Below are 16042 nucleotides of genomic sequence, written 5' to 3'. Positions count from 1 at the left end.
CCTTCCTAGATATTGCACTTGTACTCATGGGTTGATTCTCATTTTACTTAATCCCTTTATTCTCCTTGTTTATTGTGATGTTCAGAAAGTCCCAGTTTGGGCCCACAGGAGCCATTTAAACTGACTCTTTGTCCTTTTCATATACCTACATCATATTTTTAACCCTTTTGAGAAATACTGAATAATTAATAGCAGAGACAAATAAAAATAAGTGCTCTGTGTGTCTACATGCTATGGGGTCCCAGGAGCAAAGTTAAGGGCAGATAATAAGTTGACAGCAGTTCAAAAGTTGATCAGATGTTTTACCCATATACAATGTACTCTCTTTACTTTTATTAGATCTACATAGTTAGTTCTCATAATTAGTTTTCATAGTTCTCATAGGTAATTAGGTTGGAGCTGGCCAAAATCCTTGGGCTAATTGGGAAGACAGAACTGCAGCTTACAGAAAGTTTTTTTTTTTCTTCAACTTGGCGTCTTCTTCAATATTCTTACCCTTATTTTGAATGCCAACATCTTTATCATCTGACCCTTCTTACTGTGACACATGTGCCCACATTTTTGCTTCACTTAGCGCGTGATACTTGGTCTCCACAGATGCTCTGGTAGGTACCTCTTCTTGCCTCTGCAACTGAGTAAAGCAAAGTTTTCTCCCCAACTCTAACAATTTTCATTCACGAACTTTCTGTGCTCACAATGTTCTTAGTGTCTTGGTATTTTTCCTAATGCCCCCAGGCCAAAAGAAATACCCAACACTTCCTTTTATTAAGAACTTGGGCCCAAACAGCTTAATAAGTATTTATGTCCCACAGCTATGTAGCCTCTTGAAAAAAAATTATACACATAAATTGAAAGAAATGTTGTATTTTCATTCAATTCTTAACCACAATTACTTATCATTGGGATGTGTGTGCACCTTGGGTGCAAAACTTCTCAGGCCAATTTCACAATTTCTCAAGGAAAAAGATTTGCTACCTCAACTTGAATTTCCTAATTTCCATTGGTTTTCATGGGCACTTGCTCTTTATCGTGACTGTAGACAGCCTAGCTTTTGCAAAGAGATGGCATCCCCGAAAGAAATGTAGAGTGACCGATTGCTGAAGCTATCAATTGCCTGAAACTTTGCAGTGTCCCCAAGGTGTTGAATATGGCTGTTTTTGTAAGGTATTCTGTAGAATCCCTGTGGATTTACTGCAGTAATCCAGGACACATGGCTAAATAGTTTGAGAACTGCTATAGTTTCAACCTATGGTATTCCCCAAAGACACATGTGTTAAAGGCTTGTTCCCCAAAATGGAGCTATTGGGAAGTGATAGACCTATAAGAGGCAGGGCCTAGAGAGAGGTCTTCTGGTCATTGGCAACCTACCCTTTAAGAGAATAGTGAGACCCACCTCTTCATCATGGTCATGAGGTAAATGGGCTTCCTCTTCATGTGCTCCCACCATAATGCACTGCCACTCCCAAAGCCATGAGTCCACCAACCATGCACTGAAACTTCCAATAATGTCCGCCAAAATAAACCTTTTTGTTTTAAAGAGAGAGAGAGAATTTTTTAATATTTATTTTTTAGTTTTCGGTGGACACAACATCTTTATTTGTATGTGGGCTGAGGATTGAACCCAGCACCGCACATGGCAGGCAATCATGCTACCGCTTGAGCCACATCCCCAGCCCCACAGGGCTAAGTCCCAGAAACTTTCAGTTTCCTTTGTAAAATAACAACAGCAAATATTTGCTTGGTATTAAAAATCTTTGAGCTGATCATGAAACCTGTGTAGTTCATTGTATGATAGCAAACTGAAGCTCTTTTCCACAGTGTTTATAAATCAGCCCACTATACTATTTATGTTCTGGTCATTCCAGGGCATTTTAAACTTTTAACAGTGAAAGGGGCACTACCATAGTGGGATTCTGGGACAATACATGTAATAAGGAATATCCTGGGAAAACCAGGACACTGTAGCACCCAGCTTACCCATGACATGCAACACAACCTTACATTCTGAAATCAACCTTTACTCAGCATATGATCCCTATTACAATGTAGTTTCTATTGTTTCATAATTTGCCACAGGATCTTATTAAATTGTAAAGACAATGTTATTGGTTACACCTTTTCTTCTTCATGAGTCTCTTACTCCTGTTCCTCCATTTCCCCTTAGACCAAGCACTTTTTCTTACCCCCTGTTCCCACCCCAAATCCCATCTAAAGTTACCTGCCACTTTCTTAGTTACCTAGGGTTTGATTTTCCAGCTACTGATTTGCTTGTGTGGCTAGCAGATCAAGAAAGGGCAACACTATGACCTGGATCTCATGTCTATTATTGACCCCGTCCATTGACATTCATCCAAATACATATTTTCAGGAGAGACTTCCTAGATTAGATGTTAACCTGAAGACATGAATTATAAAATCTAAGAAGTTCAGGTACGCATGATTCAATCCAGGCAGGCAGTTAACAGTAAAGAGTCGCCAACTGGGAACCCAAAGAGTCATTGAAAATAATTCAAGTCTTTCCTGCAGTATTTTCAGAATGTGAAGGGGACATTGTGAACATGTAAGAAAACCTGTAAAACTCTTCTTTCTCTGCTTCCTTTTAAATGTAGGATATTAAGGCGACTACCCCAGACTTCTTCCACTCTACAGCTCCCTAAACCTCTGAACTTCTCTAGCTCCAAATTCTCTTGGGTCTCTCCCGCCTTTACCCACTGACTTCTAAATCTCAGGCTCTTTGTGTTTGGATATGGCACAACCAAGGAACTCAGAGAGAGACTCTTTTCCAGAAGGGGAGGAGAACTGGTGGTAACAACAGAGACTGCAGACGCTTCCAATTTACTTTTTCTTTCCCCTTTGAATCCATCCATCCATTCATCCAAATTGGTTGAGAAGCTTCCACTTTAATGCAAAGCTCTAATGAGCAGGTTAAAAGGGCGGTAAAGTGAAAGATCCTCGCCTTGAGATAAATCCAATTTAATTGGAGAGGATGAAAAACAGAACATAACAACAGGATGTTGGGAGTTGCAGAATGTCCTAGCTTGGCACTTAATGGGTACTTGAGGAATATTTGCGACTTGCGTTAAGAAGTAGCACTGACATTTGAGTACTCGCCCTCCGTGAGCTGCGCTAGCTTTTGCCAAGCAGGCTCCACTCAAAGAGATGATAATTAAGGCGGGCGCTCCCGCATCCAGGTGCACCAGAGGGTGCAAACTCCGCACCAGAGGCGGGCGGGCCGCTATTCTTGCCTCTGAGGCCCTGTCCACTCCATACAATAGTTTTGCGCCAACACCGCTCGTCGGGGGGACCCTGGAACTTTCCCGCACGGTGACGCACGTGTAGCAGGGAATCGGCTCCCTGAGACCCCCAGTTCCAGTCCCCGGGAGCCATCGCCGGGGCTGCGGGCGCGGAGGTGGAGCGCGTCGGATCCGGGCTGGGGAATGGCGGGCGGGAGGGCGGTTACCGTGGAGCAGGACAAAGAAATCGCGGAACTTTGCAAGTGCTCATTAGAAAATGCAAGTGTGATAATTGGACGTGGAGTGCTCAGTAATAGCTTAGCCCAAGAGCCCTGCGGAAGGCGCCGAAATAGCTCAGTTGGGAGAGCGTTAGACTGAAGATCTAAAGGTCCCTGGTTCGATCCCGGGTTTCGGCAGTCGGGTTTTTAGTTTTAATCTGAAAGACTCAAATTTCATAAAACCCCCACGTCCAGAGTGTCCCGGTGTATTCATTCCAGTCTGCGAAAGAATGAGGACGAGAGGGCGGCAGAGAAACAGACACCGCGGTTCTCACCCAGGAGGAACGGCAGCCCCTCGGCACCGCCACTTCCGGGTCCCTCTTCGCGGCGTCGGAGGCACTGGCGCGCGTGCGCGGTGGGGAGCCCCGGCGCCGTTAGGGCGGCCCCTCTGCTCGGGAGACCCGGACGTCCCGCCCCCTGGCGCGCGCCGCCGCCGCCCGGCCCTGGCCTCGGGCGCGCGCGTGGATCGACGGGGCGGACTGGACGGGGCGGACTGGACGGGGCGGACTGGACGGGGCGGACTGGACGGGGTGGGCTGGCAGGTGCTAGGAAGGAAGCCCCGTCTGAGTGAGTTCGCACTGTAGGCTGGGGCGACAGGACAGCTGCGTCCCCAATTTCATTCCATTCCGTTCCCGGAAAGCATCTGCCTTTGAAGAAACAGCCAAACCCTCCCGCACACTCAAAGGGGCCCTCTGGCCTGGCCCAGGAAGGGGACCCGATTCTGGCTAGAGGGCCGGGAGGTCTGGCTTTGGTGGCCTAACCACATATACTCGTCCAGTGGTAAAAGAGTGGCAGCTCCACAGCCCCTGACCCCTTTTTTCCCCTCTTTTTAAGAGAGAGAGAGAGAGAGAGAGAGAGAGAGAGAGAGAGAGAGAGAGAGAGAGAGAGAGAGAGAGGGAGAGAGAGAGAGAGAGAGAGAATATTTTTTGATATTTATTTTCTAGTTTTAAGCGGACACAACATCTTTGTTGGTATGTGGTGCTGAGGATCGAATCCCGGCCGCTCGCATGCCAGGAGAGCGCGCTCCCGCTTGAGCCACATCCCAGCCCCCGACCTTTTAAACTAAGCAGAACCAGAGATTCTTTAAAGTGTGAGCAGCAACAGCAGCAAGAGGAGCAGCAGTAGCAGCAAGAGCAGCAGCAGCAGCAGCAGCAGCAGGAGCAGCAGCAGCAAGAGCAGCAGCAGCAGCAGCAGCAGCAGCAGCAGCAGCAGCAGCACCGCCTGGGAACTAGTTAGAAATGTGAAATCTGGGCCCTGTACCTGGCATACTAAACCTGTACCCAACATCAGGTGTTCAAACCAATTCACTAGGGAGTTCTCATGTAGCTCAAGTTTGAGATCCACTGATCCACACTTTCCTTTTTATACTAGCATTTTCGTTTGCTGTCCTTTGTGCTACAAGTGTGAAATAAAACTCGGATGCACACTTTTTATGAGTGTTTTACCTTTAACTTTGTGTGGGAAGCCGGTACGGTACACGAGGGCATCAACTTCCCCAGCTATCCCATAGGAGCCCACACCCCAGGACAAAACAGGAGTTGAGAAGTAAACTGGAAGCGTAGCTCTTAATTTTATGTTGTGTGACCCGGGAACTGAGCCAGGATCCAAGGACAGAAATTGCAGGGATGTAGATTTGAATTAAAGGAAGAGGAAATTTCAATCTATTGGAATCACTAGAAAATGAACTAATTGGGTGAGCAGATGTAGATGAAAGATAGTCAGTTATGGGATTTATGCAATGGACGGGCTTATTTTCTGTTTTGTTGTTTTGAAAGATTTACGAAGTACCATGTGCTCTCTGCCATTCATTCCCTCATTAATTGACCACGACCTCCAGATATGTGCTGGGCATTATTTGCTGTCACTACCAGCCTGTGCAGTAGTTGTCATCGTCCTCATTGTACATATAACAGCCATTCTGGAACTGCAAGGATTAAACCTGTGTTAATCAGTTTTTTGTGCTCTGATGAGAACAACTTAGAAGAGGAAAGGTTTATTTTGGCTAATGGTTTCAGAGGTTCCATCCATGGTTGGAAACATCATGGCAGAAGGGTGTGGCAGAGTAAAGCTGCTCACCTCAACATAGCCAGGTGAAAAGTTTGTGAGTAACTAGGGACAACAGATAGCCCCCAAGTACACATCCTCAGTAACCTATATCCTGCAACCCTGCTCCCCCTGCCTATAGTTACCATACAATAGTCTACTCCAATGATTAATCCATCAAATGGATTAATACACTGGGGAGATTACAGCTCTCATGATTCAGTCTTTTCACTTCTGAAATTTTCACTGCATTGACTAACATGTGAACTTCTTGGGGGAACATTCTTATTTCCAAACCATAACATAACATAATACACTTCTGGTATCTTAATTGCTGCTACCTCCTGAATGATTCCATATGTAATTAGTTGTAGGAATGGGAAGTTAAGGCCTGTGTGCTTCAACTTGAGGGTAGTTACACAAGAGGACTACAAGCCTTTGGTTAATCAGAGAGGGTTTTATGGGGGAGTGGGTCTTGACTAGTGGGTCTTCTCACACAGAGAAAGATTTCTTAAATATGGAAAAACTTAACTGCAATGCAACTGGCTACCAGGGGTCTAACAGTGGGAGCTGAGGGTGACAGGTCCTGTTCCTTTCAGACAACCAAACAGGCCTAAGCACCCTGGCTGAGAGATTATGTAAGACCAGGCACTAGCTACTGGTGTTATGGGGGAAGGCTGCAGGCATGCACCTGGTTTTGTCAAAGATAAACAAAGCCAGACACTAGTTAATCTGTAAGGACAGCTTTTAATCAGTAATAATAATAATTACATAAGCAATAATAATTGCAGTAAAGAAGAGGGTCTGGCAGGGAACTGAACTCCCACTTTTACAGAGGTGACAGCGCCTTTTAAAAGAGAGAATGAAGGATTAGGGGAAAGGACTAGGGGAAGCTTAGGCAATCAGGGAAGTGAAAAATTTCAAAGGGTTGGTCACTGTAAATGCTGATTAGGGCAGCTGTGTCTGTTGGATGGTAATTATTGAGGTTAGGATTCAATCCTCCCACAGAGACTGAGAGAGACAGGCCCTATCCTTGTGGAGGATACATTTCAAAGGAATGGCTTTCAGGTCCTTGAGAAAGACATTCTCTGAGTAGTGCAGATACGCAAACATCTCAAAGGGACAGAGGAAGGATTCACAATTGTAAGCCCTTTTTAGTTAAAGCTCTGAGAAAATGATCTGGGGCCTAGTTCCGATGTTGGATCGATTTTTTTTTTTTCCTCCCAGCAACCTTGGGTTTCCTGGCACTGTAAGGGGTTAGGGTCATCCTAGGGATTTGGCCTTGAGCTCTTAGAAACTACATTAGTCTTTTCATGTAGGAGGAAGGCGGTAGACAAAATCATTTGTTCTGAGAGTGGGTAGTTTAAAGACCAGGTTGAGGCCTGGTGGGGAAGCCTGACTGGTGTTTAGGAGAGAATCTTTATCGTTAGAAGTCTGAGGAGGGGCGAAGGCAGGTGGTTAGGCAGGCCTCCACGGGAAGAGTGGAGGTGAAGGGTTTCTTAAGGCCATGTGACAGGGAGGAATGAATGATCAGAAAGCAGGTCGCTAGCATCACACACACACACACAGGCAAAATAAAGGAAGACCAACCAAAGCAATACAAAAGCAAAGACTGCTGTTTAAGTGGGTCATAGCCTGACCTAAAGGCTGTAGCATGGGGACCGCCACCATCACTTGAATTTGGCAAGATTTAAAGGTGGGCAGGAGAGTGGGAGAGCACAGGTATAAAAGGGGCAACTTCAGGAAGCTCTTGGCCTGGGGAAACTGAGGCGGCTTAGTAGAAGCAGGGCAGCCTCTTTGATTGGTTAGAGGAGCATATTTGGCTCTCTCTAACTGGTCCTGAATTGGAAGTGGGAACAGAAATTAGGAAAGCTGTGGGTTATTGATCTAATTCTGTCCATTTGGGGCCAATTGTTGCAGAAATCTTTTGTTTCACCTCCTGAATTACTGTTGGAGGTGATAACATGGCTCCCTGCAAGGCTGACTTCCAGGGCTGGGTTTTGTAGATACGGCATGGTGGTGTGTGTCCTAAGCAGGCTGCTCTAGATTGTGTCAGAGTTCTATTTTTATAGACTATTTTATAGTGTGACCATGGCCCATTTCTCTACTCAGTCTCTCAATACATATTTTATGAAGAGGTAATGTCTAAAAATGTAATCTGATAATTTTTTTTTTCTTTCCCTGTGGTATGGCCTGCGCTGGTAGATATCAAACACTGTCACCTCTCAGAAGAAAGGACCAAAAAAGATGGAACTGAGGCAGGAGTTAAGCAGAAATGGGGACCTTGGAGAATGGGCTCCCACCACCCCAGATCAACACCCTCGGTTAAGGCCTGTCTTATTGTTTGATTTTGGCTGTCTTACTGGAGGGCCCCTCTCACTCTTGGATGCCCATAAATTCTGTTGTCATCTCAGGTTTCCTGGACTACCCTAACAGTCAACCCTAGAGAGTTGTTTTGAACCCAAGCAATTCTTTTGTTTTAAGGAACAAATATAGGACAAACTCTGGCTAACATTAGACCATCTCATTATGGGTCCTTAAATTTCATACTTTTAATTGAGTCAGAAAAAGAAAACAATCAAGATATACTTTCCAATGAAAGGTTAATTCCTCATCAAACAGTATAAAAATCCAGACAGCTACCAACTCTTTGGGACCTCTGTCATGCGATAGGTACTTTCCTTGCTGGCTTCTAATAAATATGCTACTGAATTCTCACCCTCTGTCGTCTGTGTACTTCATTCTTCAGGTGCATGCAAACAAGAACCCTCCAGGGCTCATAGGACCCTGTGTTACAGAATGTCACATGTCCCCCAGGAGCCCCACTGACGCCATGCAGCTCTGCCATAGTGCTTTGTAACTGAGGAAGCTGTGAAGGGTGGAAGTGTAGAGTCAGCTCTGACTTTAGAAGAGACAAGCTTTCAGTGGAAAGAACACCACTGTCATTAAACATTCATAGGTGTTAATGCTCAGCTCAGCTAGTTTATCAGCAGGAGGGTAGTGACCGCTTCCGCTTGCTTTGGTCAGTTTATCCAGGGTTGAAGAGGGTTAAAATCTCCTTAAATTTCCTTACAAAGCTTTTTAGAAAGAAACCTGGGACATCTGGCTCACCTAAAGAATTTCTAAGGCAACATGCAAGCATATCCCTGAGTAAATGTTTCCTTCTTCATCATTCTGGGTTCTTTATTCATTTTAAGCCAGAGCTATGATACAGTGAAGCCATTATAATTGTTACACACAGTAAAACTAGATGAGCATTTAATTATTCATTGAGGCCCTTCATGTAATAATGTGTACATACATTAATGCCCATTTTATTAGTCTTGGATCACAGTTCTACTCTTTAAAATGAATCATGGTTTAGAGTCATTTACCTTCATGCTATAATATTTGTCATATCTCAGATTTGTTTGATATGAGAAACTTAGCTAGAAATACAACTCCCACTTGGATTTGTCTCAGATTCCAGGAACAGGGCTGTGGTTGTGGCTCAGTGGTAGAGCACTTGCCTAGCATGTGTGAGGCACTGGGTTTGATTCTTAGCACAACATATAGATAAATATGTAAATAAATGGTCCAGCGATAACTAAAAAAAAAATAATAAAAAAATTCCAAGAGTATATGAATTCTGCACCATCATCCTTAATATGTGGTACTGGTAGATTACCTCATTTCTGGCTGCTCACTAATCCAACTGGTGATCTGGTGGACCTTTACTGTATTTATTTATTTATATGTAGTGCTGAGAATCAAACCCAGTGCCTCACACATGCTAGGTAAGCACTCTACCAGTGAGCTACAACTCCGGCCCCCAGCTGGTGATCTGGGAGGTGTGTTTGCAGGCGCTGCTTAATATTTGGAAGAGAGCCAGCTGATAGCCTGGGGAATAATTCCAGATACCCTGAGTAAGGGCCAGGCTTCTCAGACTGGAGCACCAAGTCATTAGTTGCATAAATTTCAATTTTCATGTAATGAATTATCTTAAAGCAGGGCTCAGTGGTAGTCTACTCTTTTCTGATGAAATATATTTTACAATATATCTCAAACAAGCCCTGTCCCCTATATATCCTATGTCCAAAATATCAAGAATAATGATGGGTACCATTTATGGGGTGCTCTTTATGGGCCAGACATTCTAACAACTTTCCATACATAATCCCATATCCTTACCAGGTAGGAAGCAGAGTTGAATATAAATTTAAAAATAACATGCTACACACCAGTGCTGTTGTGAAAAGCCAGCACAATTCTGAGATGTATTAAAATGAAGTATGAGCCATGACATTGAAGTCCTAGTTCTTTTATACACTGCTTAAGTGAGATCCACTGGAGAGCATTTTGTTCAGGTTTTGATTAATTTTGATTAGCTATAAGAGGGTTAACAAAAAAATAAAAGCATGATTAAGGAAGAGGAGATTAATTTTTAAAGAACAACAATAAATGAGCATGAAGTAGATTTACTAAGAAAAAAGAAGCTAAGGGGAAACTGATGAGTGTTTTCAAATTATTGTTTAGGAGTAGGTAATTTTCAGGAAGATAGTGCAAGTATAAATGAACTTGGATGAAAGTTGGAGAGATTTTTGTTAGATTAAGACAGGAGATGCTTGGCTGGAATGATAGGACATTTGATCTAGTTTTCTGATGGATAGTTTCTATCCTGGGGTAAATGAGAAAATTGCCATTGAGTGGATTTGAACGTATAGGGCCTCTAGCCAACTTTTGGTACTTTTAAAAATCTTTATGTTGGGCTGGGGATATGGCCTAAGTGGTAGCACGCTCGCCTGGCATGCATGGGGCGCTGGTTTGATCCTCAGCACCACATAAAAAAATAAAAATAAAGATGTTGTGTCCACCGAAAACTAAAAAATAAATATTAAAAAAAATTCTCTCTCTCTCTCTCTCTCTCTCTCTCTCTCTCTCTCTCTCTCTCTCTCTCTCTTCTCTCTTGTGGTTGTTGCTACTGATAGTTTGGGAAGGAAGGAGATGGGATGGCATAGTGTGTGGACAGTGGGGGCAGAGATTGCACAATAGTCTCACTGAAGTGAATCCTGTTATCTTGTGTGTCTTAGCACTAAGTACTGCTGTATGCTGTGTAACAACATTTTGGTTAGCGATGGACTGCCTCTGAAAAAGTGATCCTTAGTGATGCTACAGTCATCTCAGTTGATTTACACCAACTCTGTGATGCTGGCACAATGATGAAATCATGTAACAACATATTCCTAAAATCTTATCTCTATAGTTAGTGATGTATGACCAATGCCCAGAAACAAATCTGACATCTTTTCCCAGGGCTGTGGCGAATTAGTGTGCACCTCACAGTCATGTACCTCATTGAGGTACAAAAGCACAAAAATCAAAACAAAAAAGCACTTTGCATCGTGAGTTTAACCAAGAGAAACCTTCCCATAGGATCTCCCTGTCCGGTTAGGGTCCCCCCAAAAAAATGAAACCACAAGTCTTTTCTGAAAGAGATTGATTCTTTCATCAGTATTTTATTCATATTCAGTGTTGTAGATAAGTGATGATCATTGTAGAGAAAATGCTGTGACAGAATTGCTATTTTCTGACCAGAAACACTGTTGACAAAGTAACATTGTTCATCTGTGTGTAGTTGTGGACATGTTTTGATTTTCTGGCTTATCTCAGAAGTTCTTAATTGTTTTTGTTGTGTGTTTACTAGTCTTTCAAAAGCCTGGACTGGACTCCCTTGTTAAACATGTGTGCAACTGAGTTACTTTTTGCTCGGCCCAGTGCATTTCCCAGAGCTGGTCTCAATGCCAAATATCTGCTTAAAGACGGCCTCAGTGGTAGAAAAGTAAAAATCTGGGATCTTCAATTGAGTTTCAGGCAAATGGAAACTAGGGGAATTGAATGCATGAGGTAGGAAGCAGTATGTGTGAGAGTTCAGATTTAAATTAAAAAAAAAAACAAAAACCAAACATAGTGCCATCTCATAATAGCTGGTGACCTTGAGTGAAGAGAGTAGGCATTTAAAGATGGAATGCTGCCAAGCACAGTGGCTCACACCTGTGACTCAGGAGGCTGAGGCAGGAAGATCACAAATTCAAGGTCAGCTCAGCAATTTAGTGAGACCCTGGAGCAATGTAGGAAGACCCTGTGTCAAAAAATTTTTAAAAAAGAGTTTGGGGATGTAGCTCAGTAGTAAAGCACCCCTGTCCCAGTAGAAAGGAAGGGAGGGAGGAGAAAAACCCTTGAGAATTCTTGGTAGGTTTGGAGACCTGGCAATGTTCAAAGTGCGTGGGTAGTAATGCATGTTGTTTGGTAGTGAAGGGGAGGCATACCTGTTGCTAGTCTCTTCCCTGTTATTATTTATGATTACCTGGAGGGAAAATTGGTCAAACAGGACTCCATCGTATTGATTCAGGTGTGGACATTCACCATCCAGAAGGCAAATGAAGCTGCAGTGGTTTTCTAAAATCCAGAGCCCTCCTCTGGACTCTGTTCAGCTGCAATGGCCCCATGCAAGACAGGCAGAGCCCTTCCTCCACGGTTCTGTGGTTCTCTTTGAAATTTGAATCCTCCTATGATATTTCTGCTTTTCACAAATACTCTCTGTGTGTGTGTGTGTGTGTGTGTGTGTGTGTGTTGTGCGTGTGTGTTGTTGACTCTGCTCCTCAGTCCAGTCCCAGGGCAGGGGTCTTTCCCACACTTGGACCAAGTGAACAGAGGATTCCTTTTTACAACCCTTGGTACCCAGAGCCGAGCAGCTGCTTCACGCTTTCTCCTTTTCTTCCTCCCATTCTGTCTTCTTTTATCTTTCTTTCCCAATCCAGAGAGTCTAATCTCACATTTAAGCATTGAAAATTCAAAAAATTATTTTAAATTTTTATTATTTTTAAATTTGTTATTCTCACTTATTGTTTTTCAGGATTTTTCCAAAGCCATGAAACTATAGAAGAATATGAACTTTAATGGATGTATAGCATTCCATAAAATATGTATTACAAATAATTTTGTAACAAATTTCTAGATTAAATATATACTCAAATTTTGGTTATTATGAATAATCTTATCATAAAAAATCAGTAAAGCCAGATAATTTTCAGTACCTCTGGTAATTTATTCTGGATAAATACCTAGAAGGCATTAATTAAACAGTCATATATTTACATATACATACACACTATGCATATTAATAATTCTTTTTATAAAACACATTTTTATTTTAGATAACATATAAAGTACAAAGAATAAAAGTAAAAAAATTATTACCCACAACCCAGAGAAAATATTGTAAATGTATTTATTATTATATAATAAGCAGATCTTATGCACATGCTATTTTTTTAAAATTGTTTTATTAAAAATAGGTCCTAATCATTATTATATGTCATTTATTAATTTTCTCCAACATAATTTCTATATTTATATTCCTTTGTATAAATTTTCCTCCCTGCTTCATTAAGATAGTTGACAAATAAAAATTATAGATATTTAAGGTATACAATTCTTAATTTATTTTTTAATTAGTGCATTACAGTTATACTTTAAAATGGAATTAATTGTGATATGTCACAGAGCATAGTTTGGTTAATTTCACTCTGCTGTTTCTCCCCTTTGCCATACCTCCTGCTTCCCCCTGGATCTCCTTCCTCTACTCCACACTGACTTCCTTTCTATCTTATGAGGTATGATTCCCCCCACCCCATCCAGCTATTAAATTCTTTATTTCTCTATAGCTTCCCTCTAGTTCCATCCAGCAAATGACATGATTTCATTCTTCTTTATGGTTGAGTAAAATTTCATTGTGTATATATACCACATTTTCTTATCCAATTGTGTATTGATGGACACCTAGGCTGCTTTCATAACTTGTTTATTGTGAATTGTGCAGCTATAAACTTTGGTGTGCATGTATCACTATAGTATGCTGATTTTAGTTTTTTTGGTTAAATACCAAGGAGTGGAGTAGTTGGTTCAGACTCTCCATATTGTTTTCCACAGTGGATATAATTTGCACTCCCGCCAACAATAGATAAGTGTACCTTTTCCCCCACATCCTTACCAGCATTTATGATTATTATTATTAGTTTGGTACTGGAGATTTAACCAGTGGTGCTTTACCACTGAGCTACATCTAGCAGTCCTTTTTATTTTATTTTTTAAATTTTGAGATAGGCTCTTACTAAATTGCTGAGGCTGGCCTTGAACTTGCCATTCTCCTGTCTCAGCCTCCCAAGTTGCTGGGATTACAGATGTGCATCACCATGCCTGGCTTATTATTTGTATTTTTATGATTGCTAGTCCAACTAGAGTGAGATGAAATCTCAGTGTAGTTTTGATTTACATTTCCCTGATTGCTAAGGATGTTGAACATTTTTTCATATATTTGTTGGCCATTTACATTTCTTCTTTTGAGAACTGTCTCTTTAGTTTTTTGCCCATTTGTTGATTGAGTCTTTGATTGTTTTTGGAGTTCTTTATATATTCTGGTCGGAGGAGCAAAGGGCAATAATGTTCTCCCATTCTGTAAGCTCTCTCTTCATGCTCTTAATTTTTTTTCTATGCAGAAGCTTTTTAATTAGAAGCCATCCCATTTGATTTTTGGTTTTATTTCTTGGGCTTTAGGAGTCTTATTAAGGAAGTAGGTGCCTGTACCAATATGTTGGACTGGTGACCCTATGTTTTCTTCTAGCAAAAGCAGTGTTTCTTATCTAATTTCAAGGTCTCTAATACAATTTGAGTTGATTTTTGTCCAGGGTCAGAGATAGGGGTCTAGTTTCATTTTTGTGCATATGGACACCCCAGGTTTTCCAGCATTATTTGTTAAAACTGCTATCTTTTTTTCCCAATGTGTTTTTGTCACCTTTGAGGAGGATCAGATGACTGTATCTATGTGGGTTTGTCTCTGTGTCTTCTATTCTATTCCATTGGTCCTCCTGTCTGTTTCGATGCCTGTATCATGCTGTTTTTGTTACTATAGCTCTGCAGTATAACTTGAGATCAGGTATTGTGATGCCTCTATTGTTTTGGCTATTTTGGGTCTTCTATTCTTCCATATAAATTTTAGGATTGCCTTTTCTAGTTCCATGAAGACTGTCATTGGTATTTTGATGGAGGTAGCATTGAATCTCTTATAACTATCTCTATTTGCTGATGACATGATTCCATTCTTAGAAGATCTAAAATACTCCACCAAAAGACTTCTAGAATTGATAATAAAATCAACAAAATAGCAGCACCCAAGAGAAACATACAAAAACCAATAACATTCCTGTATTCATTAATGAATCTGCTGAAAAACAATTTCATTCACAATAGCCTAAACAACAACAAAATCCACTTGGGAATAAATCTAACCAAGGAGGTGAAAGACAGCTATGTTGAAAATTATAGAACACTGAAGAGAGAAATCGAATGAAGACCTTAGAAGCTGGAAAGACCTACCGTGCTCTTGGGAAGGCAGAATTACTATTGTCAAAATGGCCATTTTTACATTTCCTTTTTTAGAATTATTATTTGAAGTATATTCAATTGGAAAGGTGGTATAAAATGAAAAAAAAAAAACACAAAAAGGTGTCCCTTTTCGCTCTGTGCCTAAGTTCTCTTATGCAGAAATAACTTTTGTTGTTTCTGGTGTGTTGTCTGTAATTTTTATATGTATATGTGCATACATTCATATATGTATGAATTCCATCTTTACTTGTGCACACTGTTGTAAAGCTTTTTTCCTAATGATGTTCATTCTATTCACACAACAACATCAACTTCCTTTTTTTCTCCCTTCACCACCTATTTTAAACCCTTTTTAACTATATTTTGTATTCAACTGTAATCTCAACCAGTAGCAACTCTGTGTTTGAATCAAATTCTAAAGATAATGTTGTGAAGGAATTGAATATGAAATCCACAAGTTGTATTTAAATTTTAATACCCTGATCTATTTTTTCAGGAATAATTAATTCAAGAAAATTTGGTTTATTTCTTATACAAAAGGAAGGGCTGATCAGTTGTATGGGCTCATCGATGGCCTGTGCAGGTGAAATCCAGGTGTGCCATAATATAGGAATACTTCTTTTTTTAAGAATCTTCTATGTCAAGTTGGTGAACTGCTCATAAAATAATTTAAGCAGATGCCCATTTATTGCATGTCTTATTTTCTTGTGTCTCAATTCATACCCATCTTTCAGGTTCTTTCAAGTTTTGCATCCTCATCTTTTAAGTTTTACTATAGTTGAAGCTAATATTGATTCCTCCCCACCTTGACCCCCTGAGTGCTGGACATTGCATCCCTGTCCACTCTGCAATGGGCCTGTGATCCTGTCCTATGTTTTACACTTCATTTTGGGTGTGTTCTCTTTTTCATTGACCAAATGTTATATCTCCCCAGAGGTGCTTTTGGCCTCGGGGAGGAATACTCCATTGTGCATGCTATAGCAATAAAGAGGGAGTTTTTGTAACTGAGAGTTCAACTGAGCCTCAAGATCATGGGATTGTCTTGGTCTAGCAGAAGACAAGTTGAGG

General features: G+C 41.3%; 1 long non-coding RNA gene and 1 other non-coding gene across 2 annotated transcripts; one reads left to right on the top strand and one right to left on the bottom strand.

Annotated features, from left to right (window-relative positions):
• Positions 1–289: 289 nt before the first annotated feature.
• Positions 290–3880, bottom strand: LOC110598683 (uncharacterized). The gene is made up of 3 exons (XR_005732182.2): positions 2238–3880; positions 1394–1523; positions 290–631 (listed from the first exon to the last, which is right to left on the bottom strand). It is a non-coding gene; the product is annotated as an uncharacterized LOC110598683 (long non-coding RNA).
• Trnaf-gaa (transfer RNA phenylalanine (anticodon GAA)) lies at positions 3577–3649 on the top strand. The gene has a single exon. It is a non-coding gene; the product is annotated as a tRNA-Phe (tRNA).
• Positions 3881–16042: the final 12162 nt, after the last annotated feature.

The sequence above is a fragment of the Ictidomys tridecemlineatus genome, chromosome 6 (assembly GCF_052094955.1).
Source record: "Ictidomys tridecemlineatus isolate mIctTri1 chromosome 6, mIctTri1.hap1, whole genome shotgun sequence".
Lineage (NCBI taxonomy): Eukaryota > Metazoa > Chordata > Mammalia > Rodentia > Sciuridae > Ictidomys > Ictidomys tridecemlineatus.
The sequence above is the reverse complement of the archived record's forward strand: the minus strand, read 5'-3'. Positions and strand labels throughout refer to the sequence as shown.